Source organism: Rhipicephalus microplus, unplaced genomic scaffold (assembly GCF_043290135.1).
Source record: "Rhipicephalus microplus isolate Deutch F79 unplaced genomic scaffold, USDA_Rmic scaffold_31, whole genome shotgun sequence".
Classification (NCBI taxonomy): domain Eukaryota; kingdom Metazoa; phylum Arthropoda; class Arachnida; order Ixodida; family Ixodidae; genus Rhipicephalus; species Rhipicephalus microplus.
The window spans coordinates 3,195,946-3,211,659 of record NW_027464604.1 but is presented as its reverse complement, the minus strand read 5'-3'; positions in this window follow the sequence as shown (position 1 = coordinate 3,211,659).

The following is a 15,714-nucleotide window of genomic DNA, read 5'->3' as shown; positions in this document are numbered from 1 at the left end:
TCTAACGAGATAGTGTTGTTTTATTGCGAGTACGAAACTGCGATAGGTAAACTGTTGTGAAAGCACACAAAACGGCATGAACAAGCCAAATACTGCGTGTTGTACCGTTACAAGTGCGAAATTGCTATGTTGTGACATTCTCGGTAAAGCGCATGCAAGTATCGTGAAACCTTAAAGAACGATGTCATTTAGCGAGATACAGCGTTCTGTACTGTAATAAGTTGGTGAGAAACTGTGAGGTCAAGCAAATATCGTAATTGTGAACGAAACAGTGTAATTCAGCGTCTTTAGATACAAGTGCGAATGTTAGGTTAGGTTGACATATCAACCATCGTAAAACCGCATTAAACAATGTCACTTAGTGAGATGTAGTCTTTTTCAACATTACAAGTCGGGAACTACGATATCTAATGTGAAAGCGCATGAAACCGTCGTAATCTTGTAGAAAACATTGTAAAGTTGCGAGTAAAACGTTTTCTAACGATAGAAGTGCGAAGGTTAGCTTGAGTTATGTTAGTTTAAGCTATGTAGCGTCGTGAGACCACCAAAAAGGACGTCATCTAACGAGATAGTGTTGTTTTATTGCATGTACGAAACTGCAATAGGTGAAATGTTGTGAAAGTACACAAAACGGCTTGAACAAGCCAGATACTGCGTGTTGTACCGTTACAAGTGCGAAACTGCTATGTTGTGACATTCTCGGTAAAGCGCATGCAAGTATCGTGAAACCTTAAAGAACGATGTCATTTAGCGAGATACAGCGTTCTGTACTGTAATAAGTTGGTGAGAAACTGTGAGGTCAAGCAAATATCGTAATTGTGAACGAAACAGTGTAATTGAGCGTCATTAGATACAAGTGCGAATGTTAGGTTAGGTTGACATATCAACCGTCGTAAAACCGCATTAAACAATGTCACTTAGTGAGATGTAGTGTTTTTCAACATTACAAGTCGGGAACTACGATATCTAATGTGAAAGCGCATGAAACCGTCGTAATTTTGTAGAAAACATTGAAAAGTTGCGAGTAAAACGTTTTCTAACGATAGAAGTGCGAAGGTTAGGTTAGGTTAGGTTAGTTTAAGCTAGGTAGCGTCGTGAAACTACCAAAAACGACGTCATCTAACGAGATAGTGTTGTTTTATAGCGAGTATTAAACTGCGATAGGTGAAATGTTGTGAAAGCACACAAAACGGCATGAACAAGCCAAATACTGCGTGTTCTACCGTTACAAGTGCGAAACTGCTATATTGTGATATTCTCGTTAAAGCGCATGCAAGCATCGTGAAACCTTAAAGAACAATGTCATTTAGCGAGATACAGCGTTCTGTACTGCAATAAGTTGGTGAAAAACTGTGAGGTTATGCAAATATCGTAATTGTGAACAAAACAGTGTAATGGAGCGTTTTTAGATACAAGTGCGAATGTTAGGTTAGGTTAAGATATGAACCGTCGTAAAACCGCATTAAACAATGTCAGTTAGTGAGATGCAGTGTTTTTCACCATTAAAAGTGGGGAACTGCGATATCTAATGTGAAAGCGCTTGCAACCGTCGTTAGGTTAGGTTAGGTTAGGTTAGGTTAGGTTAGGTTTCGTTAGGTTAGGTTAGGTTAGGTTAGGTTAGATTAGGTTAGGTTGGGTTGAGTTGGGTTAGGTTAGGTTAGGTTAGGTTAGGTTAGGTTGGGTTAGGTTAGGTTAGGTTAGGTTAGGTTACGTTAGGTTATGTTAGGTTAGGTTAGGTTACGTTAGGTTAGGTTAGGTCAGGTAAGGTTAGGTTACGTTAGAATAGGTTAGGTTAGGTTAGGTTACGTTAGGTTAGGTTAAGTTAGGTTAGGTTAGGTTTGGTTAGGTTAGGTTAGGTTAGCTTAGGTTAGGTTAGGTTGGGTTGGGTTGGGTTAGGTTGGGTTAGGTTAGGTTAGGTTAGGTTAGGTTGGGTTAGGTTAGTTTAGGTTAGGTTAGGTTAGGTTGGGTTGGGTTGATTAGGTTAGGTTAGGTTAGGTAAGGTTAGGTTAGGTTAGGTTACGTTACGTTAGGTTAAGGTATGAACCGTCGTAAAACCGCATTAAACAATGTCACTTAGTGAGATGCAGTGTTTTTCACCTTTACAAGTTGGGAACTGTGATATCTAATGTGATAGCGCTTGAAACCGTCGTAATGTTGTAGAAAGCAATGTAAAGTAGCGAGTAAAACGTTTTCTAACGATAGAAGTGCGAAGGTTATGTTAGGTTGAGTTATGTTAGTTTAAGCTAGGTAGCATCGTGAAACTACGAAAAACGACGTCATCTAACGAGATAGTGTTGTTTTATTGCGAGTATTAAACTGCGATAGGTGAAATGTTGTGAAAGCACACAAAACGGCATGAACAAGCCAAATACTGCGTGTTCTACCGTTACAAGTGCGAAACTGCTATATTGTGATATTCTCGTTAAAGCGCATGCAAGCATCGTGAAACCTTAAAGAACAATGTCAATTAGCGAGATACAGCGTTCTGTACTGTAATAAGTTGGTGAGAAACTGTGAGGTCAAGCAAATATCGTAATTGTGAACGAAACAGTGTAATAGAGCGTTTTTCAATACAAGTACGAATGTTAGGTTAGGTTAAAATATGAACCGTCGTAAAACCGCATTAAACAATGTCACTTAGTGAGATGCAGTGTTTTTCACCATCACAAGTCGGGAACTGCGATATCTAATGTGAAAGCGCTTGCAAACGTCGTTATGTTAGGTTAGGTTAGGTTAGGTTAGGTTACGTTAGGTTAGGTTTGGTTAGGTTAGGTTAGGTTAGGTTATGTTAGGTTAGGTTGGGTTAGGTTAGGTTAGGTTAGGTTAAGATATGAACCGCGCTAAAACCGCATTAAACAATGTCACTTAGTGAGATGCAGTGTTTTTCACCTTTACAAGTTGAGAACTGCGATATCTAATGTGAAAGCGCTTGAAACCGTCGTAATGTTGTAGAAAGCAATGTAAAGTAGCGAGTAAAACGTTTTCTAACGATAGAAGTGCGAAGGTTATGTTAGGTTGAGTTATGTTAGTTTAAGCTAGGTAGCGTCGTGAAACCACCAAAAACGACGTCATTTAACGAGATAGTGTTGTTTTATTGCGAGTACGAAACTGCGATAGGTAAAATGTTGTGAAAGCACACAAAACGGCATGAACAAGCCAAATACTGCGTGTTGTACCGTTACAAGTGCGAAACTGCTATGTTGTGACATTCTCGGTAAAGCGCATGCAAGTATCGTGAAACCTTAAAGAACGATGTCATTTAGCGAGATACAGCGTTCTGTACTGTAATAAGTTGGTGAGAAACTGTGAGGTCAAGCAAATATCGTAATTGTGAACGAAACAGTGTAATTGAGCGTCTTTAGATACAAGTGAGAATGTTAGGTTAGGTTCACATATCAACCGTCGTAAAACCGCATTAAACAATGTCACTTAGTGAGATGTAGTGTTTTTCAACATTACAAGTCGGGAACTACGATATCTAATGTGAAAGCGCATGAAACCGTCGTAATCTTGTAGAAAACATTGTAAAGTTGCGAGTAAAACGTTTTCTAACGATAGAAGTGCGAAGGTTAGGTTAGGTTGGGTTAGTTTAAGCTAGGTAGCGTCGTGAAACTACCAAAAACGACGTCATCTAACGAGATAGTGTTGTTTTATTGCGAGTATTAAACTGCGATAGGTGAAATGTTGTGAAAGCACACAAAACGGCATGAACAAGCCAAATACTGCGTGTTCTACCGTTACAAGTGCGAAACTGCTATATTGTGATATTCTCGTTAAAGCGCATGCAACCATCGTGAAACCTTAAAGAACAATGTCATTTAGCGAGATACAGCGTTCTGTACTGCAATAAGTTGGTGAAAAACTGTGAGGTTATGCAAATATCGTAATTGTGAACGAAACAGTGTAATAGAGCGTTTTTCAATACAAGTACGAATGTTAGGTTAGGTTAAGATATGAACCGTCGTAAAACCGCATTAAACAATGTCACTTAGTGAGATGCAGTGTTTTTCACCATTACAAGTCGGGAACTGCGATATCTAATGTGAAAGCGCTTGCAAACGTCGTTAGGTTAGGTTAGGTTAGGTTAGGTTAGGTTAGGTTAGGTTAGGTTAGGTTTGGTTAGGTTAGGTTAGGTTAGGTTGGGTATGTTAGGTTAGGTTGGGTTAGGTTAGGTTAGGTTACGTTAGGTTAAGGTATGAACCGTCGTAAAACCGCATTAAACAATGTCACTTAGTGAGATGCATTGTTTTTCACCTTTACAAGTTGGGAACTGCGATATCTAATGTGAAAGCGCTTAAAACCGTCGTAAACTTGTAGAAAGCAATGTAAAGTAGCGAGTAAAACGTTTTCTAACGATAGAAGTGCGAAGGTTATGTTAGGTTGAGTTATGTTAGTTTAAGCTAGGTAGCGTCGTGAAACCACCAAAAACGACGTCATCTAACGAGATATTGTTGTTTTATTGCGAGTACGAAACTGCGATAGGTAAAATGTTGTGAAAGCACACAAAACGGCATGAACAAGCCAAATACTGCGTGTTGTACCGTTACAAGTGCGAAACTGCTATGTTGTGACATTCTCGGTAAAGCGCATGCAAGTATCGTGAAACCTTAAAGAACGATGTCATTTAGCGAGATACAGCGTTCTGTACTGTAATAAGTTGGTGAGAAACTGTGAGGTCAAGCAAATATCGTAATTGTGAACGAAACAGTGTAATTGAGCGTCTTTATATACAAGTGCGAATGTTAGGTTAGGTTGACATATCAACCGTCGTAAAACCGCATTAAACAATGTCACTTAGTGAGATGTAGTGTTTTTCAACATTACAAGTCGGCAACTACGATATCTAATGTGAAAGCGCATGAAACCGTCGTAATCTTGTAGAAAACATTGTAAAGTTGCGAATAAAACGTTTTCTAACGATAGAAGTGCGAAGGTTAGGTTAGGTTAGGTTAGGTTAGGCTAGGTAGCGTCGTGAAACTACCAAAAACGATGTCATCTAACGAGATAGTGTTGTTTTATTGCGAGTATTAAACTGCGATAGGTGAAATGTTGTGAAAGCAGACAAAACGGAATGAACAAGCCAAATACTGCGTGTTCTACCGTTACAAGTGCGAAACTGCTATATTGTGATATTCTCGTTAAAGCGCATGCAAGCATCGTGAAACCTTAAAGAACAATGTCATTTAGCGAGATACAGCGTTCTGTACTGCAATAAGTTGGTGAAAAACTGTGAGGTTATGCAAATATCGTAATTGTGAACAAAACAGTGTAATAGAGCGTTTTTAGATACAAGTGCGAATGTTAGGTTAGGTTAAGATATGAACCGTCGTAAAACCGCATTAAACAATGTCAATTAGTGAGATGCAGTGTTTTTCACCATTAAACGTGGGGAACTGCGATATCTAATGTGAAAGCGCTTGCAACCGTTGTTAGGTTAGGTTAGGTTAGGTTAGGTTAGGTTAGGTTAGGTTAGGTTTGGTTAGGTTAGGTTAGGTTAGGTTAGGTTAGATTAGGTTAGGTTGGGTTGAGTTGGGTTAGGTTAGGTTAGGTTAGGTTAGGTTGGGTTAGGTTAGGTTAGGTTAGGTTACGTTAGGTTAGGTTAGGTTACGTTAGGTTAGGTTAGGTTAGGTTAGGTTACGTTAGGTTAGGTTAGGTTAGGTAAGGATAATTTGGTTAGGTTAGGTAAGGTTAGGTTAGGTTAGGTTAGGTTGGGTTGGGTGTTGTTGGGTTGGGTTGGGTTGGGTTAGGTTGGGTTAGGTTAGGTTACGTTAGGTTAGGTTAGGTTAGGTTAGGTTACGTTAGGTTATGTTAGGTTAGGTTAGGTTACGTTAGGTTAGGTTAGGTCAGGTAAGGTTAGGTTACGTTAGAATAGGTTAGGTTAGGTTAGGTTACGTTAGGTTAGGTTAAGTTAGGTTAGGTTAGGTTTGGTTAGGTTAGGTTAGGTTAGCTTAGGTTAGGTTAGGTTGGGTTGGGTTGGGTTACGTTGGGTTAGGTTAGGTTAGGTTAGGTTGGGTTAGGTTAGTTTAGGTTAGGTTAGGTTAGGTTAGGTTGGGTTGGGTTGGGTTAGGTTAGGTTAGGTTAGGTAAGGTTAGGTTAGGTTAGGTTAGGTTACGTTAGGTTAAGGTATGAACCGTCGTAAAACCGCATTAAACAATGTCACTTAGTGAGATGCAGTGTTTTTCACCTTTACAAGTTGGGAACTGTGATATCTAATGTGAAAGCGCTTGAAACCGTCGTAATGTTGTAGAAAGCAATGTAAAGTAGCGAGTAAAACGTTTTCTAACAATAGAAGTGCGAAGGTTATGTTAGGTTGGGTTATGTTAGTTTAAGCTAGGTAGCGTCGTGAAACTAGCAAAAACAACGTCATCTAACGAGATAGTGTTCTTTTATTGCGAGTACGAAACTGCGATACGTGAAGTGTTGTGAAAGCACACAAAATGGCATGAACAAGCCAAATACTGCGTGTTGTACCGTTACAAGTGCGAAACTGCTATGTTGTGATATTCTCGTTAAAGCGCATGCAAGCATCGTGAAACCTTAAAGAACGATGTCATTTAGCGAGATACAGCGTTCTGTTTTGCAATAAGTTGGTGAAAAACTGTGAGGTTATGCAAATATCGTAATTGTGAACAAAACAGTGTAATAGAGCGTTTTTCAATACAAGTGCGAATGTTAGGTTAGGTTGACATATCAACCGTCGTAAAACCGCATTAAACAATGTCACTTAGTGAGATGTAGTGTTTTTCAACAGTACAAGTCGGGAACTACGATATCTAATGTGAAAGTGCATGAAACCGTCGTTAGGTTAGGTTAGGTTAGGTTAGGTTAGGTTAGGTTAGGTTACGTTAGGTTAGGTTAGGTTAGGTTTGGTTAGGTTAGGTTAGGTTAGGTTAGGTTAGGGATGTTAGGTAAGGTTTGGTTAGGTTAGGTTAGGTTAGGTTAGGTTGGGTTAGGTAAGGTTAGGTTAGGTTAAGATATGAACCGCGCTAAAACCGCATTAAACAATGTCACTTAGTGAGATGCTGTGTTTTTCACCATTACAAGTCGGGAACTGCGATTTCTAATGTGAAAGCGCATAAAACCGTCGAAATCTTGTAGAAAACATTGTAAAGTTGCGAATAAAACGTTTTCTAACGATAGAAGTGCGAAGGTTCGGTTAGTTTGAGCTAGGTAGCGTCGTGAAACCACCAAAACTACGTCATCTAACGAGATAGTGTTCTTTTATTGCGAGTACGAAACTGCGATAGGTGAAATGTTGTGAAAGCACACAAAACGGCATGAACAAGCCAAATACTGCGTGTTGTACCGTTACAAGTGCGAAACTGCTATGTTGTGATATTCTCGTTAAAGCGCATGCAAGCATCGTGAAACCTTAAAGAACGATGTCATTTAGCGAGATACAGCGTTCTGTTACCGGCATGTGTGTTGGGCTTACAGTCCCCGTGTACAGAAAGAGCTGTTACATTTTAAGTCGGCCCACTCGAAAGTGGTTAAAAGAGGAATAGTCTCAACCTGCATAGATTCAGCTCTCAGAAAGTCGTGCGCTCATAAAATGCAGGAGAGTTTTGAAAATCAGGTACGCCGTATTTTGGCTGCAGGCTACCCTATGACGCTCCTTACAGCCGTAGCTGAAGCCCTGCTTCAGAAAAGGAAAACAAGAAAGAAGGCGACATGTGAACGTGATACGTTCAGGCCTGTTGTGATACCTTATTTACATAAGGTCACACATCAACTCAAGAGAGTTGCTAACAGGCATGGGGTCTCCTTGGTATTCTCTGCGCCCAACAAACTCTTGAAGTTGTGCTCCCGCACCTGCGGTAGTAGCAAAACTGGGTGCAAAATAAAACACGGTGTCTGCTTTATTTCTTGCATCACCTGTGTGGTATATGGCATACCTCTGGTATGTGGCAGGATCTACATCGGGCAAACGGGACGTTGCATAAACGAGCGTCTTAGGGAACATGCGCAAAAAATAGTTAACAAGGTAGACAAAGGGGCACATCTTGTTGCTCACTTGCAGTCCTGCATTGGATGTTCGCCACGGTTTCATGATACGATGATTCTGGGCAGGAGCAGGAATGAAGATGCAAGACTTGCTTTGGAGGCTTATCATATTAAGAAAAGCGGAGCTGACTGTATCAGTGATACTTCCGTTTCTTTGCATGCCATCGAATATGAATTTTTGCGTACACATCTTGGTTAAGATATCGTGTTCTACAAGTGTAATTTGACAACACGCGTGTACATTCAGGTGTGTGGTGTGATGTATTAAGGTTTAAGGAATTTTCATTTTTACGTATACGATACGAAGCTGTGCGTGCGCATGCAATGTATGTGGTTTCGGCATATATATGCGTTGCTGTGTGAAGAATAAAGCAGTTGTTAGTTTGGCGTCAATCTGTTTCTTTCCTCGCCTTCTTTTTTCCTTTTTCCGTATTGTTTGCGCCAAAGAAGTTAACTTCTTTTTTTGTACTGCAATAAGTTGGTGAAAAACTGTGAGGTTATGCAAATATCCTAATTGTGAACGAAACAGTGTAATAGATCGTTTTTTAATACAAGTGCGAATGTTAGGTTAGGTTAAGATATGAACCGTCGTAAAACCGCATTAAACAATGTCACTTAGTGAGATGCAGTGTTTTTCACCATTACAAGTCGGGAACTGCGATATCTAATGTGAAAGCGCTTGCAAACGTCGTTAGGTTAGGTTAGGTTAGGTTAGGTTAGGTTAGGTTAGGTTACGTTAGGTTAGGTTAGGTTAGGTTTGGTTAGGTTAGGTTAGGGATGTTAGGTAAGGTTTGGTTAGGTTAGGTTAGGTTAGGTTAGGTTGGGTTAGGTAAGGTTAGGTTAGGTTAAGATATGAACCGCGCTAAAACCGCATTAAACAATGTCACTTAGTGAGATGCTGTGTTTTTCACCATTACAAGTCGGGAACTGCGATTTCTAATGTGAAAGCGCATAAAACCGTCGTAATCTTGTAGAAAACATTGTAAAGTAGCGAATAAAACGTTTTCTAACGATAGAAGTGCGAAGGTTCGGTTAGTTTGAGCTAGGTAGCGTCTTGAAACCACCAAAAACGATGTCATCTAACGAGATAGTGTTGTTTTATTGCGAGTACGAAACTGCGATAGGTGAAATATTGGGAAAGCACACAAAATGGCATGATCTAGCCAGATACTGCGTCTTGTGCCGTTACAAGCGCGAAACTGCTTTATTGTGATATTCTCGTTAAAGCGCATGCAAGTATCGTGAAACCTTAAAGAACGATGTCATTTAGCGAGATACAGCGTTCTGTACTGTAATAAGTTGGTGAGAAACTGTGAGGTCAAGCAAATATCGTAATTGTGAACGAAACAGTGTAATTGAGCGTATTTAGATACAAGTGCGAATGTTAGGTTAGGTTGAGATATCAACCGTCGTAAAACCGCATTAAACAATGTCACTTAGTGAGATGTAGTGTTTTTCAACATTACAAGTCGGGAACTACGATATCTAATGTGAAAGCGCATGAAACCGTCGTAATGTTGTAGAAAGCAATGTAAAGCAGCGAGTAAAACGTTTTCTAACGATAGAAGTGCGAAGGTTATGTTAGGTTGAGTTATGTAGTTTAAGCTACGTAGCGTCGTGAAACCACCAAAAACGACGTCATCTAACGAGATAGTGTTGTTTTATTGCGAGTACGAAACTGCGATAGGTAAAATGTTGTGAAAGCACACAAAACGGCATGAACAAGCCAAATACTGCGTGTTCTACCGTTACAAGTGCGAAACTGCTATATTGTGATATTCTCGTTAAAGCGCATGCAAGCATCGTGAAACCTTAAAGAACAATGTCATTTAGCGAGATACAGCGTTCTGTACTGCAATAAGTTGGTGAAAAACTGTGAGGTTATGCAAATATCGTAATTGTGAACAAAACAGTGTAATAGAGCGTTTTTAGATACAAGTGCGAATGTTAGGTTAGGTTAAGATATGAACCGTCGTAAAACCGCATTAAACAATGTCAATTAGTGAGATGCAGTGTTTTCACCATTAAAAGTGGGGAACTGCGATATCTAATGTGAAAGCGCTTGCAACCGTCGTTAGGTTAGGTTAGGTTAGGTTAGGTTAGGTTTGGTTAGGTTAGGTTAGGTTAGGTTAGGTTAGGTTAGGTTGGGTTAGGTTAGGTTAGGTTAGGTTAGGTTACGTTAGGTTAGGTTAGGTTACGTTAGGTTAGGTTAGGTTAGGTAAGGATAATTTGGTTAGGTTAGGTAAGGTTAGGTTAGGTTAGGTTAGGTTGGGTTGGGTGTTGTTGGGTTGGGTTGGGTTGGGTTAGGTTAGGTTAGGTTACGTTAGGTTAGGTTAGGTTAGGTTAGGTTACGTTAGGTTAGGTTAGGTTAGGTTACGTTAGGTTAGGTTAAGTCAGGTAAGGTTAGGTTACGTTAGAATAGGTTAGGTTAGGTTAGGTTACGTTAGGTTAGGTTAAGTTAGGTTAGGTTAGGTTTGGTTAGGTTAGGTTAGGTTAGCTTAGGTTAGGTTCGGTTGGGTTGGGTTGGGTTGGGTTGGGTTAGGTTGGGTTAGGTTAGGTTAGGTTAGGTTAGGTTGGGTTAGGTTAGTTTAGGTTAGGTTAGGTTGGGTTGGGTTGGGTTAGGTTAGGTTAGGTTAGGTAAGGTTAGGTTAGGTTAGGTTAGGTTAGGTTACGTTAGGTTAAGGTATGAACCGTCGTAAAACCGCATTAAACAATGTCACTTAGTGAGATGCTGTGTTTTTCACCATTACAAGTCGGGAACTGCGATATCTAATGTGAAAGCGCATGAAACCGTCGTAATCTTGTAGAAAACATTGTAAAGTAGCGAATAAAACGTTTTCTAACGATAGAAGTGCGAAGGTTCGGTTAGCTAGGTAGCGTCGTGAAACCACCAAAAACGATGTCATCTAACGAGATAGTGTTGTTTTATTGCGAGTACGAAACTGCGATAGGTGAAATGTTGTGAAAGCACACAAAACGGCATGAACAAGCCAAATACTGCGTGTTGTACCGTTACAAGTGCGAAACTGCTATGTTGTGACATCCTCGGTAAAGCGCATGCAAGTATCGTGAAACCTTAAAGAACGATGTCATTTAGCGAGATACAGCGTTCTGTACTGTAATAAGTTGGTGAGAAACTGTGAGGTCAAGCAAATATCGTAATTGTGAACGAAACAGTGTAATTGAGCGTCTTTATATACAAGTGCGAATGTTAGGTTAGGTTGACATATCAACCGTCGTAAAACCGCATTAAACAATGTCACTTAGTGAGATGTAGTGTTTTTCAACATTACAAGTCGGCAACTACGATATCTAATGTGAAAGCGCATGAAACCGTCGTAATCTTGTAGAAAACATTGTAAAGTAGCGAATAAAACGTTTTCTAACGATAGAAGTGCGAAGGTTCGGTTAGCTAGGTAGCGTCGTGAAACCACCAAAAACGACGTCATCTAACGAGATATTGTTGTTTTATTGCGAGTACGAAACTGCGATAGGTAAAATGTTGTGAAAGCACACAAAACGGCATGAACAAGCCAAATACTGCGTGTTGTACCGTTACAAGTGCGAAACTGCTATGTTGTGACATTCTCGGTAAAGCGCATGCAAGTATCGTGAAACCTTAAAGAACGATGTCATTTAGCGAGATACAGCGTTCTGTACTGTAATAAGTTGGTGAGAAACTGTGAGGTCAAGCAAATATCGTAATTGTGAACGAAACAGTGTAATTGAGCGTCTTTATATACAAGTGCGAATGTTAGGTTACGTTGACATATCAACCGTCGTAAAACCGCATTAAACAATGTCACTTAGTGAGATGTAGTGTTTTTCAACATTACAAGTCGGCAACTACGATATCTAATGTGAAAGCGCATGAAACCGTCGTAATCTTGTAGAAAACATTGTAAAGTTGCGAATAAAACGTTTTCTAACGATAGAAGTGCGAAGGTTAGGTTAGGTTAGGTTAGGTTAGGCTAGGTAGCGTCGTGAAACTACCAAAAACGATGTCATCTAACGAGATAGTGTTGTTTTATTGCGAGTATTAAACTGCGATAGGTGAAATGTTGTGAAAGCACACAAAACGGAATGAACAAGCCAAATACTGCGTGTTCTACCGTTACAAGTGCGAAACTGCTATATTGTGATATTCTCGTTAAAGCGCATGCAAGCATCGTGAAACCTTAAAGAACAATGTCATTTAGCGAGATACAGCGTTCTGTACTGCAATAAGTTGGTGAAAAACTGTGAGGTTATGCAAATATCGTAATTGTGAACAAAACAGTGTAATAGAGCGTTTTTAGATACAAGTGCGAATGTTAGGTTAGGTTAAGATATGAACCGTCGTAAAACCGCATTAAACAATGTCAATTAGTGAGATGCAGTGTTTTTCACCATTAAACGTGGGGAACTGCGATATCTAATGTGAAAGCGCTTGCAACCGTTGTTAGGTTAGGTTAGGTTAGGTTAGGTTAGGTTAGGTTAGGTTTGGTTAGGTTAGGTTAGGTTAGGTTAGGTTAGATTAGGTTAGGTTGGGTTGAGTTGGGTTAGGTTAGGTTAGGTTAGGTTGGGTTAGGTTAGGTTAGGTTAGGTTAGGTTACGTTAGGTTAGGTTAGGTTACGTTAGGTTAGGTTAGGTTAGGTTAGGTTACGTTAGGTTAGGTTAGGTTAGGTAAGGATAATTTGGTTAGGTTAGGTAAGGTTAGGTTAGGTTAGGTTAGGTTGGGTTGGGTGTTGTTGGGTTGGGTTGGGTTGGGTTAGGTTGGGTTAGGTTAGGTTACGTTAGGTTAGGTTAGGTTAGGTTAGGTTAGGTTACGTTAGGTTATGTTAGGTTAGGTTAGGTTACGTTAGGTTAGGTTAGGTCAGGTAAGGTTAGGTTACGATAGAATAGGTTAGGTTAGGTTAGGTTACGTTAGGTTAGGTTAAGTTAGGTTAGGTTAGGTTTGGTTAGGTTAGGTTAGGTTAGCTTAGGTTAGGTTAGGTTGGGTTGGGTTGGGTTACGTTGGGTTAGGTTAGGTTAGGTTAGGTTAGGTTGGGTTAGGTTAGTTTAGGTTAGGTTAGGTTAGGTTAGGTTGGGTTGGGTTGGGTTAGGTTAGGTTAGGTTAGGTAAGGTTAGGTTAGGTTAGGTTAGGTTACGTTAGGTTAAGGTATGAACCGTCGTAAAACCGCATTAAACAATGTCACTTAGTGAGATGCAGTGTTTTTCACCTTTACAAGTTGGGAACTGTGATATCTAATGTGAAAGCGCTTGAAACCGTCGTAATGTTGTAGAAAGCAATGTAAAGTAGCGAGTAAAACGTTTTCTAACGATAGAAGTGCGAAGGTTATGTTAGGTTGGGTTATGTTAGTTTAAGCTAGGTAGCGTCGTGAAACTACCAAAAACAACGTCATCTAACGAGATAGTGTTCTTTTATTGCGAGTACGAAACTGCGATAGGTGAAATGTTGTGAAAGCACACAAAACGGCATGAACAAGCCAAATACTGCGTGTTGTACCGTTACAAGTGCGAAACTGCTATGTTGTGATATTCTCGTTAAAGCGCATGCAAGCATCGTGAAACCTTAAAGAACGATGTCATTTAGCGAGATACAGCGTTCTGTTTTGCAATAAGTTGGTGAAAAACTGTGAGGTTATGCAAATATCGTAATTGTGAACAAAACAGTGTAATAGAGCGTTTTTCAATACAAGTGCGAATGTTAGGTTAGGTTGACATATCAACCGTCGTAAAACCGCATTAAACAATGTCACTTAGTGAGATGTAGTGTTTTTCAACAGTACAAGTCGGGAACTACGATATCTAATGTGAAAGTGCATGAAACCGTCGTTAGGTTAGGTTAGGTTAGGTTAGGTTAGGTTAGGTTACGTTAGGTTAGGTTAGGTTAGGTTTGGTTAGGTTAGGTTAGGTTAGGTTAGGTTAGGGATGTTAGGTAAGGTTTGGTTAGGTTAGGTTAGGTTAGGTTGGGTTAGGTAAGGTTAGGTTAGGTTAAGATATGAACCGCGCTAAAACCGCATTAAACAATGTCACTTAGTGAGATGCTGTGTTTTTCACCATTACAAGTCGGGAACTGCGATTTCTAATGTGAAAGCGCATAAAACCGTCGAAATCTTGTAGAAAACATTGTAAAGTTGCGAATAAAACGTTTTCTAACGATAGAAGTGCGAAGGTTCGGTTAGTTTGAGCTAGGTAGCGTCGTGAAACCACCAAAAACGACGTCATCTAACGAGATAGTGTTCTTTTATTGCGAGTACGAAACTGCGATAGGTGAAATGTTGTGAAAGCACACAAAACGGCATGAACAAGCCAAATACTGCGTGTTGTACCGTTACAAGTGCGAAACTGCTATGTTGTGATATTCTCGTTAAAGCGCATGCAAGCATCGTGAAACCTTAAAGAACGATCTCATTCAGCGAGATACAGCGTTCTGTACTGCAATAAGTTGGTGAAAAACTGTGAGGTTATGCAAATATCCTAATTGTGAACGAAACAGTGTAATAGATCGTTTTTTAATACAAGTGCGAATATTAGGTTAGGTTAAGATATGAACCGTCGTAAAACCGCATTAAACAATGTCACTTAGTGAGATGCAGTGTTTTTCACCATTACAAGTCGGGAACTGCGATATCTAATGTGAAAGCGCTTGCAAACGTCGTTAGGTTAGGTTAGGTTAGGTTAGGTTAGGTTAGGTTAGGTTACGTTAGGTTAGGTTAGGTTAGGTTTGGTTAGGTTAGGTTAGGGATGTTAGGTAAGGTTTGGTTAGGTTAGGTTAGGTTAGGTTAGGTTGGGTTAGGTAAGGTTAGGTTAGGTTAAGATATGAACCGCGCTAAAACCGCATTAAACAATGTCACTTAGTGAGATGCTGTGTTTTTCACCATTACAAGTCGGGAACTGCGATTTCTAATGTGAAAGCGCATAAAACCGTCGTAATCTTGTAGAAAACATTGTAAAGTAGCGAATAAAACGTTTTCTAACGATAGAAGTGCGAAGGTTCGGTTAGTTTGAGCTAGGTAGCGTCTTGAAACCACCAAAAACGATGTCATCTAACGAGATAGTGTTGTTTTATTGCGAGTACGAAACTGCGATAGGTGAAATATTGGGAAAGCACACAAAATGGCATGAACTAGCCAGATACTGCGTCTTGTGCCGTTACAAGTGCGAAACTGCTTTATTGTGATATTCTCGTTAAAGCGCATGCAAGTATCGTGAAACCTTAAAGAACGATGTCATTTAGCGAGATACAGTGTTCTGTACTGTAATAAGTTGGTGAGAAACTGTGAGGTCAAGCAAATATCGTAATTGTGAACGAAACAGTGTAATTGAGCGTCTTTAGATACAAGTGCGAATGTTAGGTTAGGTTGATATATCAACCGTCGTAAAACCGCATTAAACAATGTCACTTAGTGAGATGTAGTGTTTTTCAACATTACAAGTCGGGAACTACGATATCTAATGTGAAAGCGCATGAAACCGTCGTAATCTTGTAGAAAACATTGTAAAGTTGCGAGTAAAACGTTTTCTAACGATAGAAGTGCGAAGGTTAGGTTAGGTTAGGTTAGTTTAAGCTGGGTAGCGTCGTGAAACTACCAAAAACGACGTCATCTAACGAGATAGTGTTGTTTTATAGCGAGTATTAAACTGCGATAGGTGAAATGTTGTGAAAGCACACAAAACGGCATGAACAAGCCAAATACTGCGTGTTCTACCGTTACAAGTGCGAAA